Genomic DNA, 17,659 nt, shown 5'->3' on the forward strand with positions numbered 1-17,659 from the left:
AAACGGCGGCAAAGATCTTACAATTTCGCTACTTTCCAGAGATAGAGGGGTTTTAAACCGCCCTGCCTGGGGTTGCCGCCGGTGCCGCGGCGGCGGTTTGGTGCCGTGGCTTTTGTTGTAGTAAACGAGGCACGGACGGGTGCGACCGAACTGACTGGTGTGCGCGCCATGAACAACCCTAGCACATCTGCTGCGGCTTCGGTACAGAAAGGTTAGTGCCCGGTCTGTGAAAAGATTTGTTTAGTTGTAGACAAAGCATGCCAATGAAGGTGCCGCCATGTTCAAATTTTAGCTGCCCCATTTGCGTACAATGTTCGTGGTTATATGCTGTCCGCTTACCGTTCTTATTTGTCACATACTGCAGGGATTTGTGCCAAGGTATGCACTTACAGCACGCGCCAATTTAGCACGGTTGAAGGCGAGCACTGCACTGTCTTATGATGCTGCTAACTGGCGCTTGATGCTTTGTCTTCTCTCAACCAGATACTCACGGCACTCGTCAGTGATTAGCTGCTTAGGGCGACGAAGCTCATTTTATGCTTTTTTTCGTTCTTGATCCAGCTTCTCCATACGCTGTTCGTTTTGATCACATCCGGGTGAAATACTTGCCTATGATATCGCTCGAGCATCACTAGCTTGAAACTAGTGATACATATTGAGCACCAAAAGCTCTAAACTAGCACTGAACCTTTTACAGCCAAAAGCGGCAGCTATATGGATGATATTCTGCGTACCCTTAATGAAATTTTACCTAGTTTGCGTCGGGTACGACAAAAGGATAAGCTCTGTTGAGGCAACAGAAATGATAACGTAAATACCGTTTAGACAACTCCATTGTAGCACGCTAGTTTCTTACACTCCTTACTAGAGCCCTGCACGGGTTGGATTTTCCAGCCCCTTCCCTGGCCCACGTTTGAAGACCATCCCGGGCCCATTGTTCCAAGCCCATCGGCAATGATTACATGTCCCGGACCCGGCCTGCGCTTCCACGACGGCCCGTGCCAAACCTGCAAAGTAAGTCTGAGCAGACGCCTTAAACATTGCTTAACTAGCACATAACAATAAATCAAGATGAGAGGCAAACCTTGTAAAATATTCTTGGTAGAGAAGGGCACAGTTAAAGCACCGACAGAAGCAAAGGCTTGGTGAAGAATATTTTGATAAGACATTTTATGTAAAGCTATCTAGCACAATGTACATTTAAAAGGTATGGATTACGAGCATTTTAACTATGACTCCTTATAAGCAATTGGCTCTTGGTGCAAGTTCTTTGCTTAATCACCTACAAAAAGACTGCCCCTGGCAACTTTGCCTCAGGAACATGTGTGGGCAAGGGCAGAAAAAAAAACGAAATTTACATATTCATTGAAGAAATCACTGCCACATTACCACATCTCTGTGGAGACGAAAAGCGGTAGTGTCTGTTCATTGTGCATGTATATGTTATTGGATACGTAAAGATTCCTAAACCAATAAGCTCTTATCCTACAGCATTTATTGTAGCGTAGAGACATTCTTTTTGGGGGGAAGGGGGGGGGGGGAAAGCAGACAGTCAGAATTTTTATGAACAGATGGCTGCCTGCCGAGCAGTCAATTGAAGGTCCTTGTCCAGGGGCTGTTATGAGGCTTCAAATGTCCAGCCGTTAGCGGTAACACAAAGGTTAGAAGCTACCCTCTTGCTCACTGATTGCTGAGAAATCCTAAGCTGATGGTGTTGAGTACTCCAGTAGGCACGTGCTCAGGGGTGTGAAACTCCCTATACCTCCCAGCGGCCACGAATTACAGACGCTAGCGCCAAACTCCCCATTATAGGATTATAGCGGGAGGGGGCGCGTAAAAAATGGACTTGACGGGGGAGGCCGTATAGCGGACTGGTCCAAAAAAACGGTGCGCTGAAGGGGGTGTGGGTAGGTTGCTTCAAGCAGCGCGGGTCGCGCGCTCACGTGCGTCCGTGGATTTTCTACCGCATCATAGTTCTGCCGCGGCGCGACCGGCTCGCGGCAGGAACAGTGTGATGGAAAGAAAAACCACAAGCATAGCGCTCTCGAGGGCGCAGGCGCTCGCGAGCAAGCTTACCCGACCGCAGCAAGAAATAGCACAGAGAACAGCAGATATCGTTTCTCTTTTTTATTAACTGCACGTGAAACAGAAAATTAAAAGATGCGACAAGGTATCCCTCAGACACACGCACTTTACATAGCTAACAGTTTACAGTAGTGTTCTGTGTTCTGCGCTAACATTGTAATCTTGCACGCTTGCTTTATCACTACAAAAGAACCCAGTTTGCCGGCACTGCTTCTGTCAGCATGTGTACAGTTGATATGAAATTAAATAAATGATGCACATATTCATTCTACGCATTCCATACCATCAAAGCAATGTAGAAACATGAGCAAATACCTGCGTTCTAGTTACCTAGTTTGGTATTTGATGCAAGTAATCACATGTCACTGTGCATGATTAAAAATTTACACTACCCTTCCTGGAAGAACCGTCTTCTTCGAAACGCACGTCTCTCCACAGTACATGAAGGTAACAAGTTCAACAACACGAAACACAGCGGATATCGCCGACTGTAATGGCCAGCACAGTGAGCAGACGAGATGGGTCCACGGAACTGGAGGTGCACGCAGACAAGTCTCTCGTCTCACGAAGGGGCAAAGAGCCAGCAGGAATGAGATGCACAGAGTAAAAGAACCGCGACGAAAAATCGCAACTCGCTCGCATTCAAAACGAGCGGAGTCGTAACGGCTGCAGCGGTTCACGCGAGGACGAAGCAAGCCACGCAGCGCAGTCGGCGGCGCCGTCAGTGCGAGGGGAAAATTTAGGCGCGAGGGAGAAGTCCTCCTCCCAGCTTTTTTTTTCCTCCTTTCGCCCCCGCTTGGGAGAATCCGCCTTTTGCGCGAGGATGTGGCGCCATCATGCGGGACCGGGCGGGAAACACATTGAGCGGCAGTGTAGCAGACGACGCGAAAGCGCACCATACGAAATGGCCACGCCAACGCTGGTAGAAAGCGAAAGCTTCCCCCCTTTTTTGGCCTCGGAGCGAAAAGTAGTGACAGTGATTGCAGCATATCATGTTCACGCAGTATGGGGGAAGGTAGAGCATTTTCACAATCCACTCATAACGCACGTACGCATATACTATCTTCGTAATGTAAGAGCGTGTAGCGCGGGCCGTGTTCGACGTGACAGAATGAGACGCTCTCAGCCTGCAGGTTTTCGGCAGACAGGAGAGGGTGGGGGCAGAGAGAGAGAGAGAGAGGGATCTCAAAGGGCAAAGCAGCCAGGGGTTTGTTGATGCTGCAGAGCTAGGTGGAATCGTCTCCTGTGACTTTGAGCGGCGCATATGCGCGGGGTGTCTTGAGTTACCGAGCACAATGCGGTCACCGCGGCGCCGGCATGGTGCAATGGGCGTCGCTTCCTCCTCGCGTCATCTACAACCGTGCAGCTATAGGATTTCATCCACGAAGATCGGCAGAGGGGCACATATACACACCCCGTGAAAAGGGCATTGTCCCGGCCGGAATGCACACCTGCAGGAAACGCGCTGCATGTTTCTGGCAATGGATGATTCAGAACTGTAGCCGGTTTCTGGCCTCAGGAGTCAGAACGGATGTGATCGCAGTGGTGAAAAGGTTCTCGGTGCGCAGAGAATGGTCATTCTGTTGTGAAAGGATCTCCAACGTTCATTTCTGCCTACGCCACGATTTCTGCGTAATCAACAACTTGGTGACACATGTGAATCTCCTACATATCGGATGCGGATCTCGGTCAGGAACCAATCCTGTTCTACGTCCAGAGCGATCCACTCTGCAAGTGAACGAGCATGAACCCTCCAGGAGACTCATTTATTGTGCCGGGTGGTTTCCTTGCCGTTGCAAACGGTTGGACGTAGACGACGATTATCAAGCTCCCTAACGAAGTGCATCTGATTGCGTACACCAAAGGAACAAAATCTGGATGCTTTGGCGTGCACGAAGGCGAGCCTTTAATTTAAAAAAAAAATACTGTGTGTTGTGCAAGAGTGTCAAGTGCGTCATATGCTCCGAGCGGCAAAAACACAGATACTACAGGTATGTATGCATCTAAACAAAATATGCATAATGAAAAGTACCTACTGGAATTTTCACCCGGGCTGTAGCGCACCAGGGATAGCTGCAATGAGGATTTTTTCGGTGCGTGATTGCTTTAGTTGCGTCGGGGCCTGAAGGTGATGTATTTTGTCCTTTCTTTTCTTTATGTGCGAAAGGGCTAGGTAGCTTAGATATCACAGGCGGCTCTGTGCGCTAGGCCGTAATATTTAGCATGTTTTATCGTGACTGCCTAACAAGAAAAAAAAACACGGCGTTTTAATGCACTGCCGTTCGCGAGCCTCATGACCAGCTCAACCACTCGGCTCGCGAACGGCGGTGCATCACAACAAACGCCCAATTTTTCTTTTCTTTTTAGTCAGGCGGCAGTCGCGATAAAACATGCTAAATATTACGGTCTAGCGCACACAGCCACCTGATATCTGCGCTACCCGGCCCCTTCGCACATAAAGAAAACAAACGATAAAATACATCGCCATCAGTTGGCCGAACAAATGCTCATTGCGGCTATCACTGGTGGGTTACAGGCTTGGTGCAAACTCCGGTAGATACTTTTCATTATGCACATTTCCCTTAGATGCATACATACCTGTAACGAAGTGTTTTTCGCACAGTCGAGAGTACACAGTCGGTTGCTAAGGTCGGCCATTCACATCTTGACACTTGGTGGCCCTAATTGTAGCTTCACGTCGTTGTTGGCCGCGGCTCGGCGAAGGAAACCCGAAAAACCGCGTCTTGCATCTTGGCGCGCTTAGAGAGTGGCAACCGTACGCAGCAGATGTGGTTGGCATCGCTTTGCCAAGCCTGTGACGGCCACCGTGCCGCCCGGTGCCGCCAGCCCCCATGCACTGGCGGCGCCGAGAAACGCCGTCGACGCCGCTCAATGTGTTTCCATCGGTCGCCGCTACAACTTCGCGCATGCGCAGAAAACTCGCGCAAAAGGCGGATTAGACGGACGGAAGTGCCCCTGACTTTCCGCGGCCTGACGTGCTTATGCAAACGGGCTGTGTCATGCATGACAGGTCACAGCACTTCATAACACCTCCATTGTAGTACAGTTCGCTATCGAGTTTTGAGCCTTTTCTTTTTAACTTTTTTCACTTGTGTCATTGAATGCATCCCGGCATGTTCGTACTAAATTACTTGGACAAAACACAGATGGGCACTGATTAAACTCTGTTTTCAAATGAGCTTTCTCTCATTCTCTGTCAACATATGTACTAGTAGTGGTTTATTCATAAACCACTGGAATGATTTTAGTGCTGGAATTCCATCTCCAAAAGAAGCCATACACAGCTTTACCCAGCCTGGCCTGGTTCCGCCACTTCAAGCTGCAAGCCCAGGCCTGCATGTCAAGCCTGAGCCAGGTCCAGACCCATAAAAACGGCAATTTTCCAGCCCGGCCCAGGTTTTCGGACTGCCTGAATTCATGCTCTGCTCCATATACTGTTGAAATTATTTGCCGAGAATAAGTTCTCAGCAGGCAGTACTTTGGTAATCTTTGTTAGGAAGAAATTACATGCCATAATTTTTTTGCCCTGGAAACTTGGGTGATATCTGGCTTACACGACTACCTCAAAAATATCACCCAGACGTGTCCCTTGCCTGCAGTCGCTTGCTGTACAAACAGCATTGCAATTTATTTGCTGACACTATGGCGCATGTAGTGCGAAACAAAAGGAGGTCATTATTTGCTAAAAGATGATTGTGAAAGTATGAAAAATTTCAGTCACTGCTATTTTCATGGGAAAATGTCGCATGGCCTTGTATAGCCAATTAGGGCCAATTGATGAGAAATTTTTGCTTAAGATTTCTGCCAGCAGAGTAGGCACTGCTGTCATTTCTAATAGCTATTTCATTTGCAGCGGCACCAACATGTTCTGTTGTCTGTGTTTTGTGCACCCATATTCTGTTCGTTGCTTTCAAACATTTCTGGGTAAGTGCAGTCGAGACCGCGAGCATAGTGTTGGGCGAATTCACCAGGCGGCATGACAAAAGGAGGCAGTGTGGTGTAGAGGAATCCACTTGTGCTTGTGACAGAGACTGCAACCATGCCAGACAGGTTGCCAAGACATCGAACGAGAAGCCAGACTAGCCTATTGCTGAGCTTACCAAATGCGGAATCAAGCCAAGACTGAAGCGGCAGCTACAAATGCGGCACCGGCCGATGGCTAATGCTCTTGACTTGGTTCAAAGAGAGCTGAACCTCTACAATTTTTAATATTTCATAACAAAGGCTTCAAGGATTTGCCTCAAGTGATTCCAGTAGCCCTGCATGCACAAACCTTTGTCACGGATACACCTGCAAGAGACAAATAGTGGCGCGTAATTGCTCCAAGCGATGTTCTCTTTGTTTTCCTTTTTAACTTGATACCATGAAAAGCACCCTGTGTAGCAGCACCTGCTGACTTGGTCATGTCATGTGGCCTTGTGATGTCACACAACCTGACGGACCGTCATTGCAGTGCTGCGTCACCTTCCTGCCACTTGCCAGATACATGCCCATAATTTTTCATGGATGCCAGATTTTCTGCAGTATGGGACCCATCAGAATATTTTTTGTTGCCAGAATCCAATAGTGCAGTGTTTCGTGACTTTTTTGTCGCTTGTCCGGCAGCAAGAAACATTTATTGCCCAGATATTTCGATTTGAAGTTGCAGAGGTCTTTTTTCCTTCCAAGGGATTTAGACTTGGGAAAAATACCTTATGTGGTGTACTCTAGCGTCGCTGCCCTGCAGATGGCAAACTGATGTGCCAGTAAGGTCTGTGCATGCACGCTGGGACAGCAGAAAATACAGAAATAGAAATATTACGAGATAGTTTGGCAGACTCCTATGTTTATCATAGATATGAGACATCGCTGACACTATCAAAAGCCAGCAAAAGCATTCAGCACACTTGGGATGCAATTGTTTAGCGGTGAGTGAAAAATGTGTGTAAAAAAATGCAATTGCACTACACAAGTAATGTAATGCGAGAGGTCTCAGCTGTTCGTGTGGTGCAATGGCTAAGACATTCAGTTAAAACTCCAAAGGACTTAGGATTAAATCCCGTTCGAGGCTGGTTTTTTTTTTTTTATTTATTTATTTTTTGTCGCTTTTTTTTTTCCTTAAGCACCCATGCCATTTTAAATCTTACTTTTTCCAGCCTTTCTTGTCTTTCCCAGCTCCACTCGGGTCAGTGCAGGTTTATTCTGCCCAGTAAGTTATAACTTATGATAATTCTGTGTGCATTTCATACCAGATTTTTCAATAGAGAAGCGCTTACTGAGGCATGAACTTCATCAGAGGAAAACTGCTGCTCCGCACTTGTAAACCAAAGCATGTATATTAAAAATGAAACCATGTGGTGATGCCAAATGCATAGCTGTGACTTCAAAGAACCAAAACATACCAAAACGAAACTGACTGCCTGTGGCACTGCCAAGCGCAAATTTTTTTTTGGCTTCCAATATTTAGCCTGTCTTTTTGCCATTTTTGAAACAAAAGTTAACAATTCAAACATGCAACAATAATACATGTTAGGCAGCCTCCGGGATCCCTTGCATGTCATTGTGCATGCATTTGCGATTTCTGTATTTCTGCAATGCCTGCATTTCTGTTCTCTTTTTTCTACCTTATAAGAGTTTTGTTTTCAGCGAAAGTGGTGTTTTTGTGATTAGGAGCCAGTATATCATCGCTGCAAGCTTACTTTTTCTTGCACCTGAAAACTTCAAACACAAATTGAGAACCTGTCATTTCTCTTTTTTTTTTTTTGCTCACTGCGTGTTCTTTGCGAATGATGAATTTGACCACTTGCTTCACGAGGGAAGGCTCGAGGACGTTGAAGCTACTTTGATTGCCCGTCACTAGGCATAGTTATAGCAGTCTCATAGCTCACTGGGTGCATGAGGTATTTGAGGTTACTACTCCTTATCGCCATAGACACCAGCAGGCTCAGCATATGTATCTAGGCATGCGGCTTCTTGTTAGTTGACCCCTTATCATTTATACTGCGCAGTTTGTTGAATAATGGAAGCGTACAAGTTGACGCAGGAAATGAAACACCATGCAGTCCTCATCGCACTGGCCGCGCGCCACAGCGACTTGGAAATTGCCAACTTTCTGAATGTAGCAAAGTCTTTCGTTAACAAGGTGCGAACAGAACTGATGTGCTGTGACGGTGACGTGGCATCTGTGGCGAAAAGGAAAAAGCACACTCAGTGGTCAGACGTCGTCAGAACACCTGATTTTCTTCAGAGGCTGCAAGTCATCGTGAGTGACAACCCAGAGAAGTCAATGCGGGCCATTGCAAAGGAGCTCGATGTCGCAGAGTCAGCTGTCAGGCTTGCTGTGCACGAGGACGTGAGGTACCATTTCTGTGTCATGAGGAGGGCGCAATTTTTTTCTGGTAAAGCTCGGAAGAATAGTCTTCTCTGGTCCAAGCGCTTGCTAGGCGAGCTGAAGAGCCTGGAATGCTTTTTTTTCTTTCAGATAAAAAGAACTTCGATCAAGACCAAAAAGCTAATTGCCATAATGAAAGAAGGCTTTACGGAAGCGCTAATGAGGTGCTGACAGCATTGCACACAAAAATTCTGTCTGTGATGGTGTCAGTAGCCGTCAGCAACAAGGGTGATGTCATGCTGCCGCACTGTTTTACAGAAGGACTCCGCATTAATGCTGCCGAGTACGCAGAGGTGCTTGCCACCGTTGTGAAGGCCTGGACTGATACTGTTTCGAAAAAAAAAACTCGTGTCTTTCAGCAACATTCGGCTCTCGCCCACACCGCCTGCGTCACCCACGAGTGGCTGGCCAACAACTTCCAATAACCACATCACTCCCAACTTGTGGCCTCCTAGTTGTCCAGATTTGAATCCACTCGGCATCGTTGAGAGAGAAGCGGACAAAAGGCCACATAATACAAAAAGCTCTGAAGGTCGCCACTGCGAACTCAATGGGCAGTACCTCTAAGAACCACCTGATCCGTGCATGCAGCCATTTCCGAAGCCGAATTGAATTGGTTATTGCTGCAAGTGGCGCATTCATTGAGTAATGTGAAAATAAACAGTAAGAGAAATATCTCCTAAAGTTTGGTGAAAATATATATATATATCTGCTGGAGATATTCTCTGCCTGAAGCCAACATTGCATCCTCAAATGCCTCGCGCACCCGGTATATTGCAAGATATGTGGCTCGAAAGTTCTGGCACAAATCAAAATGCAGTACTTATTCTGTATCTAATTTTGAGCAAATTATGTGTGCGAAAAAGAAAACGAATTCATCTCAAATTTTGACCACCGAGGTCTTCTTTATACGTCTGCAGAGCTTGCAAAGCTCGTAAACACGCTGGAAAATTCGATTTTTTTTTAATTATTTATTTCATTTCAATAATTGAGATTAAGACAAGCAGCATTCATAATTTTGCTATGTTTTTGAAAAGCCCAGAGGTTCCCGAGCCTGGATATTCTGCCCATGACAAAAAAATTACTCTTCGCATAGAGAAGTTCTACGTCCAGATGAAGTTCTGTTTTTATGTGACGTCACTAAACTAAGAGCAGAGCTCTAAACCAGAGCAGATAATGCACCTGAAGGTGAGGAGATGAAAAAATTATGTTCTAGGGCTCTATTTAATGACTCTGCCCGCATCTTGTGTATTTTCAAATTTAGCAGCTTAATTCATTCACGTGCTCGTAGTTCAGTGTATTTCAGTGACATTTTCATATAATTCTGTAGTGTTTCTTATGTTGGTACCATATGCTCGAACTATATTCACTTAAAGGGCATGACAGCTAAAATTTGAGCATAAACTGATTATTGCATTTCAGTGCAGTAGATAGTTTAAAATGAATTTTTATTATTAATAGCGAAAGCAGCTTTATGGTTTGGCAACCTTGGGCGTCGCACGATATCATCCCCATGTTTTCTGCTATTCATAGTGACTGCGGCACTCTTGCATGCATGCCGTGGATTGTGGTCACTAAGAGCCTTTTTCTTTCTTCAGCAAAAATATTTCATTCGCATATTATTTTTACTTTGGCAAGCCTTCACTATAGTGTGCAACCTTAGCGATCCTTGGACTTGTTTTGGGCTTCGTCTAGAGATTGTCGAGAAAGCCAAAATAGATGTGCTCATGCTGTATTATTTAAGCATACAATCTGAAGCACATTATTTTTATGTTTTGAGAGTTAGCTTGTTTAGCAACAAGCGCTCCCATATATAAAAAGGCACATGTCCAACGTTTCCTTCCTGGTCTTAAATCGGCAACCAATCAGCAACACAGTTGGTATGAATCGAAGTTCGGTTTACATCCGGCTTCTGTTTTGGTGAGCAGTCAAGGTCGACAAGTCTCGTTCTGAACGAGGCCAATTTGGGAAAGCGACCCACGGGTTGCCTTTGCAAGTGTGAACATCGGTCAATCTGAGCGGTTACTTAATCGCACACCCTTTGCAATCCTTAATCGTGAATGGGCCTTTAAACTGCACGCTGGTGACATGTTGTTTACAGTCAGTCCGCAGTAAAACATCTTCAGAACACAGCGGGCCTGTTTGTAAGCAGCACAATTTCTGCTGCCAAGAAGGGTAGAAAGGCCTTTATGACTTATTGGAGATTTAATTGACCACATGCTCTGAAGTTTCTTCAAAAAGTCGATATTTCTGCTATAAAACATTAACATTTCTGCTCCATAGCTGTTTCAGAACGTCTGTCTGCTTTCTGCTCCATTTAGCTGCTCCAAAAAGCATATTTGCTTGCTCCAAGAGCTGCTCTAAACACCTATTTTGGCCACGCACACATGGTACTGCTTTTCACGAGCCCCTGTCCAAAAGTGCTGGAAGAAGACAATAACGATGCTATTTTGGGGCCTATTTCATGCAAGTTCAGCACTCAGACTTCGACTACCTTGAAGGAAAGTCATCCTTGCTGCTTAGAGTGTTCAAACGTGGACTAGCCTCCCTTGCGCTTTATAATGGCGTTCGCACCCTGACCGCCTACTTACTTGTCCCTGTGGGCATTATCGATGAAATCCTACAGGCCCCTCATGATGAGCCCACAGCTGGGCGTCTTAACTTTATGTTACTCTCAGTCGCATTCAGGTTAAATAACATGGGCCCATATTGGTCTCGTCTATCTGCTAATGTCACGCACTATGTCAGGAGTTGCTGCGACTGCTGACAACACCGAACACTGCTAACAAGACTGCAGGATATACAATCAAACCAATCACTTGCGAGGCCATTCCAACAGATCGGCATGGACTTACTAGGTCATTTCCCGACATTGAAATCTAGCAACAAGTGGATAATACTAGCAACTGAATACCTGACTCGCAACGCCGAAGCAAAGGGCCAAAGGCTTCTTCAGACTAATTATCGTTGTAGAAAGCGAGAAGCACATCATAATATCCGTCGTGTAAAAAACCCACTTCTCGTTGTCCGTGGCATTGCCCTCCTTGCATGCATTAGCAGTCAGTCGGCCTGAAAGTTAAGCCGATGTAACTAGTTTCTCGTTTTAATGTCAGCACAGTAGCCCACCGCGCTGTTGCTGCCGGCTAGAAGCGGAGAAGCAGGTCAACTCCATTCCACCTTGTGTATGGCAGGGAGCCCGAAAATTCCGAGAGCACTGTGGAATCTACACTGCAGAAGTGCGAAAGGCTGAGCGTTGCTGGTGCACACGGTGCATCACGTTTGCTCTCATTATCATTATCAACTAAATGCACCGTTATCATTGCTAATGCCGTCATTGTCATATCACTAATTGCAGCGTCATTGTCAGCGCTACTATCGTCGCATGTGAGACAACCGCTGTAGTGATGTCGGCACCTCGGCAATGGGAGATTCTCCTCCACCGGGCGGGCCCCGATGCGCCCTCTTGAAGCCCATATACAACAGCCGTGTTTCTCCGGAGACAGAGCACCGGGACGGTAGGAATGCATCGCTCTCCGGTTTCGCATGTGTCTGCAAAGAGCGGAACTTCTCGGAAGAAACAGCCAGACTAAACATTGCTAACGGCGGGCAATACCCCCGCGGGGAGAGGCGATGATCTCGGCTGTCTGCCGCGTGAAAGTAAAGCGTACGCGAGTGACACGGCTCGTAAAACAGAGAGAGGGAGCGCTGCACGTCGGGGGGCTACGCTCTGGCGGGGAGGCAACTCGAGTTAGAACGGAGCCGCGTCCGTGAGCAGTCGCTTGGTTTGAAGCTCCCGCGGTCGCCCGAGGGCTCCGCATATTTTACGGGCAGTCGTGCGCGCCTGGCCCGATTTTTAACGGCTTGCGAGCCGTGAGTGTACCGTGCGCGGTACTACTAGTACGTTGCGGCGTACTGCGTAACAGTTAGTCTTTTGTGTGTGTGTTGTATTATGTCCAAGGCAACCAAATACACGCCTGTTGTGCTATCTTGAACGGCACCGTCTGCTGAGTACCTTCTTGGAAGCCGCTCTCATCCACGAGTGGACACCCAAGCACAGAAGAGAACATTACTACCGCCAAGCTTGCCTTGCAGCGCCGGCTGAGCACTTTGCCATAGATGGTCCAGCGAGGCATACAAGTACATCGTACTCAAGTGCTCCAACACCAGATGGATGCTTTGAACGCGAAGGTTGGCAGAGGAGTACGGAATTCCATAAGCCGGCCTGTTGGAGATATTCCAGCTTGCGTGGAGAGAGCAGATCCATAACCAGGTTTGAGAAGCAGAAATGAAGAGATGGCACAGCGAAGCACGGGCAATGTCATCCCTGGCGGTGGACTCCAGCACAAAACACACGATCGATAATGAGAACATCTATGACAACACATGAGACAGCGGACGGCAGCGGGTTACTCTGCGAGGCACGGAGTGGTTTTCTGCGCACAAGTGGTCCAAGTGCGACGCAGCCGATAAAACCATACAGCATGTTGTGATCGAGTGCCCGAAACTGTGGCCCTCCCCCCCTACAACTGCGACATCAGCACTGATGGAGACTCCTTCGACAGCACTTGGTCTGCAGTCGATGTCACCACCCAAAGAGCACACCCTGGGTAAGGCAGTAGAGGTGACAAAGCACCGCCTTGACTGGTGGCGTAAACGAGAAGATTGTTGAAGGACTGACCCCTTCTTTTCCTTCTTTTCTTTTTTCTGGACTTTTGACCAATGCACAGCAGTTGGTATAGCTTTTGTTCTTTCTCTACTCCTTTATTTATTGGCCTAATGAAGAACTCTGTGATCCCTCACTACAAAGGAGAGTGGCCGCATCAGCATCATGCAGACAAGGAGAATTATAATGTGTTTTAACTCATCCTCACGATAGACAAGGGCCCGCCGGGGTGGCGCAGTGGTTACGGCGCTCGACTACTGTTCCCAAGAATGCGGGATCGTAACCGGGCTTCGGCGGCCGCTTTTCGATGGAGACGAAAGCAAGGCGCCTGTGTTCTATGCGATGTCAGTGCACGTTAAAGGCCCCCGGTGGTCGAAATTTCCGGAGTCCTCCACTACGGCACCTATCATAGCCTGAGTCTGTTTGGGATGTTAAACCCCGCAAACCAAACCAAATCACTGTAGACAAGATTTATGTGCAGTTCACGATCCCGGGCGTGGCGCAGTTGGTTAAAGCTTAGGCTGGCTATGCGAGGGATGCAGGTTCGATTCCCGGTGGATGCAGGATTTTTATCTTTCCGATGACATTAGTTTCGGTTTCAGGTGATGTCATTTGATTGAAAGCTATATTGTGACCGAACGAACGCAGACAGTATGAGCCATTAAAGCGCAGCTGCATCACTTTTTGAGAATTCTGCGACATTAAAGAATTTGACTCTCCATAAGCTGTCGGTAATGCTTGCAAAGTGTTTGTGTGCTATCTTTAAAACTGATGAAGTAATCAACGATTACAATTCGAGCTTCTCCTCACAGCACTGAAGGACTGCGTAGAAGCTTGATATCACGGACGGTAATATTTTTTCTTTTCGTTACCTTCGCCCACATCGTGCGGTGCCTTTTTTAATGCCATCAAACAATGTTTCTGGGCCTTCAATTTTGGTAGCCTTGTTTTTACTTCTTCCAACCAAGCCATTCTATGCGGGAAACATACCGGTGCCGTCAATGATGTCATCATGTGCACCCCACGCGTCGCTGTGTGGAGAGGAGAAGCTTGATAGCTGAAGCGGTTTAAATTGCTATTTGTGCCATTGTTTGAAATGCTAGCGCGAAGATATCTTGCATGCTTAACCTGGAACCTGTAATCATTTGATTCCTTGAAACTCATCAAAATCTACAACCGGTGCAGTTTCCCTTTAAAGGCTTTTGCCTTAATACAGCGCTCAATGTCATGCTGATGCCACATGTAACGGAAAAGGACAGCCTCAGTGTCACTGCCTACCTTCAGCGTGCAGAAGCAGCCCGACGACTCGCCCAGCTGCGCATAAAAAGCCAGCAAGGCACCAATGCCTAACGTAACCTACAATGACAATGAAGATTACAAGCCAGAAGACCGACTCTAGGTTTGGATGCTGAATCACCATCGTGGATTTAATGAAAACCATAAATTTTATGCTGCTGTTTCCGCAAATCAAGTTCACTCATCTTGGGCTATGGAATTGTCCCCAGATGCTGCTGACAGGACCCCAGGGGTGATACATGTCCAAAAATTGTATGTTGTGTGCCTAAAGCCCTATTATAACTGATGGGCACTGTGTTTATATTTTGCTTGATGTTTATTTTTTCCTACCTTTCTATTCAATGTAGAGCATTGGGCCGATGCTTCTTTGAGGGGGAAGTCATACCGCAAAGCTTTGTTTTTGTTTTTTTTTTCACGCTTTATGCCACCTGGACGCAGCTTTTACTCTTTTTTGTTGTACAATGATGATGCACAGAGATTTACCTCGAATAATTGCCACAACGCAACACTGCTTCTACATTGTTCTCGATCATTGTACTTGGCAGGTTTACCTCTGTTTCCTTGTTGCCTTTAAACTCAGCACTGGGCATTCTGTTGTTCGATGACCAGTGCCTTTGTCGTGATTGGCACCTTGCTGCAACGAAATAAACTCTGAAAGTGAATCCAGTGTGCAGATAATGCTGTCAGAGTACTGAGTTCTTTTTGGTTGATAGTAAATGATGGAATAAGAACACATGGTTGCAAAGAGCATATGTAGGCTCTTGAAGAAGTTACCTGTGCTCCTCCTGCCATTAGCTTGTTAATCGGTGTGATGAACCACTAGTTTAGAAACACTATCACCAACCACATTATTTATTAAAACTCAATGTTTCGCGACCAACTCGGTCCCTTCCTCAGGGGCGACTAAAGTTTGAGGCCTGCGGTAGTAGGCAGCGGCCTATGCATAGCAGATCTGAAGAAGAATGGCTATACACGCGCCTTTATTCCAATGTGCTTCCCGCCGTCGAGCTAGCAGGACAAGAGGGTCAGTCAGCACGCAAACGACGAAGCGCCCTCGCATTGTGCTCCCATATGTGGCGGGCACCAGTGAGGCGTTTGCACGCATCCTGCGCAAACACGTCTGTGTGTCGCACAAACCTACCTCAACAGTCTGCCGTTTTCTGCCGCAACCAAAAGACCATATTCCCAGAGAAAAATAACCAGGCGTTACTTATAAAATCTCGTGCTCTGCCTCGTATATCGGCGAAACAAAAAATCTCTGTCTGCACATATTGCAGCACAAAAACGACGCCCGGCAATTGAACTCGAAAAGCAACCCCCCTCGCCGAGCACTGCGAATGCGCCGACCACAAAATCGCCTTTGACGAGGTGAACATACTTGATGTGGAGACCAATCCTTTCAAAAGACGTCACGTCTTTTTTCGGTTCATCCGGCTGACAGCTGCAGCAGTGAACAAGAATCCGGGGACGCTACCCTGGCTCTGCTACACAATTGGACATCGCCACGTGTGCCTGCTACTGCGGGCCTCGAACTTTAGTCGCCCCTGAGGAAGGGACTGAGTTGGACCTGAAACGTCGGGTTGTAATAAAAAATTTGGTTGGTGATGGTGTTTCTTAAACTTTTGTTTCAAGTACCCAACCAGGCGGAGTTACACCAAAGATGTTCTCGTTCAAGTCAATGAACCAATAGGAAAAGCTTTAGGCCTTTCCAGTGACAGGCATCGTAAAGAACCAATGAGTGCGGAGGACAAGTCCATTTGCCATGTTTGAGCCCTGTCAGAGCCTCTATGAAGGCACACAAAGGACCACTTGATAAGAAGTTATCTAGCTCATTTTGGATATGTTGACATTCATCCAGCAGTAGTTATGGCTGACTGCATGGCAATGTAGCCTAGCCTCTGAAATCTGCTTCCAAAAATTGATGTCAACATGCGCAGTTTACTTGTGCAATCCGCTGGTGTTGGCAATACCTGTATTTTTTTTTGTATTTTGTATTTTCCAGTCTACAAGAGTTCTGTTTCTTGCTGTCTTTTTTTGAGACTCACTTTTGACAACTTGGAAAATCTTTCTTTTTGCAGAGTTCAAAGCCTGGAAGGACCATATGGAAATCTGTGAAGTGGCTCATTTTGTTAGTGGCAGGAATGGCTCATCTGCATACCATGCAGGGTTTTGCAAATGCACATCTGTTTGTAAGCAGACTTTGAAAAATATGAGGGCTAAGGAACCTGTTCCACATCATGTTCAAAATAGGCTGTGCTTATATGCCTAAGCTGCTTCTGACATTGCCATGGTGCTTTTGATTTTGTATACAAATGCTATCTGAATAAAAGGTGCCTACGTATTTTGTATGTTTAATGACATTGTTAATGATGGTCCCCAAGATACACAGCATTTAATTGATGCTAATCATATGAAGTTAGCTGCACGTTAACCCTGTAACCACCAAATTAACTCCCAAAAAACATACTAACATCGCCAGGTTTAGTTGTAATGTTTTTCATACCATTCTAATTCTAAAAAGTTTCCTTCATTAGTAAAGCATGCTGTCACTTCGCCATCTTTTCTTTTTTTTTTCTTCTTTTACCACTTTAAGCACATCGCAAACGGGGTCAGAGTAACTGTCAGGTACAAATACTAGATTGTCAGCGAAGCTGCTGCCTGAACTCTTTACGAAAGAGCTCTTTTTTGTTGAGGCATCACCGCCACCGGCACTCTTTGTGTGTGGCAGTATCATAAAATGACTTTTGTCATGCCAAAAATGTGTGCTAAAGACTGAAATGCACCTTTTTTTTCGGATAACTATGGCTCTGTAGAGTTGAAAATGCAATCAATGTATTTACCAAATCTATTCCTTTTTCACTGGCAGTGCAAGCAATGTAAGAGCAGGTTGGACAAGTGCCACTTGTCACTGGCAATACTGCCACAATTGCCAATGACAAATGAAGCTCTGAGATAAAGGACTAAGCCAGCATATGGTTTTGTGGATGCGGAAAGTTATGTGTAGTTAGTCAAGTTTGTACACAGTCGTCTGAAAGATTCTCAACATTTTTACGATGATTATTGCAGACCTGCAATGAGACACTAGAATATTCACTTTTACATAGAAAAGTGATGCTGCTTCAATAGAGGCAATATGCGAAAATGCCCGTATGATATGCAGCAGTATTAGAAGTGCACAATAAAGGTTCCCAAGAGGCTAAAATTGTGGCCCTCATACAGCCTGG

At 46.3% G+C, this 17,659-nt stretch overlaps 1 long non-coding RNA gene across 1 annotated transcript; it reads left to right on the forward strand.

The window, feature by feature from the left end:
• The first annotated feature begins 875 nt into the window (after positions 1-875).
• Positions 876-16,776, forward strand: LOC146194246 (uncharacterized). The gene is made up of 2 exons (XR_014705844.1): positions 876-1,014; positions 16,514-16,776. It is a non-coding gene; the product is annotated as an uncharacterized LOC146194246 (long non-coding RNA).
• Positions 16,777-17,659: the final 883 nt, after the last annotated feature.

This window comes from Amblyomma maculatum, chromosome 3 (genome assembly GCF_055883805.1).
Source record: "Amblyomma maculatum isolate TAMU_Amacu chromosome 3, ASM5588380v1, whole genome shotgun sequence".
In the NCBI taxonomy this organism is placed as follows: domain Eukaryota; kingdom Metazoa; phylum Arthropoda; class Arachnida; order Ixodida; family Ixodidae; genus Amblyomma; species Amblyomma maculatum.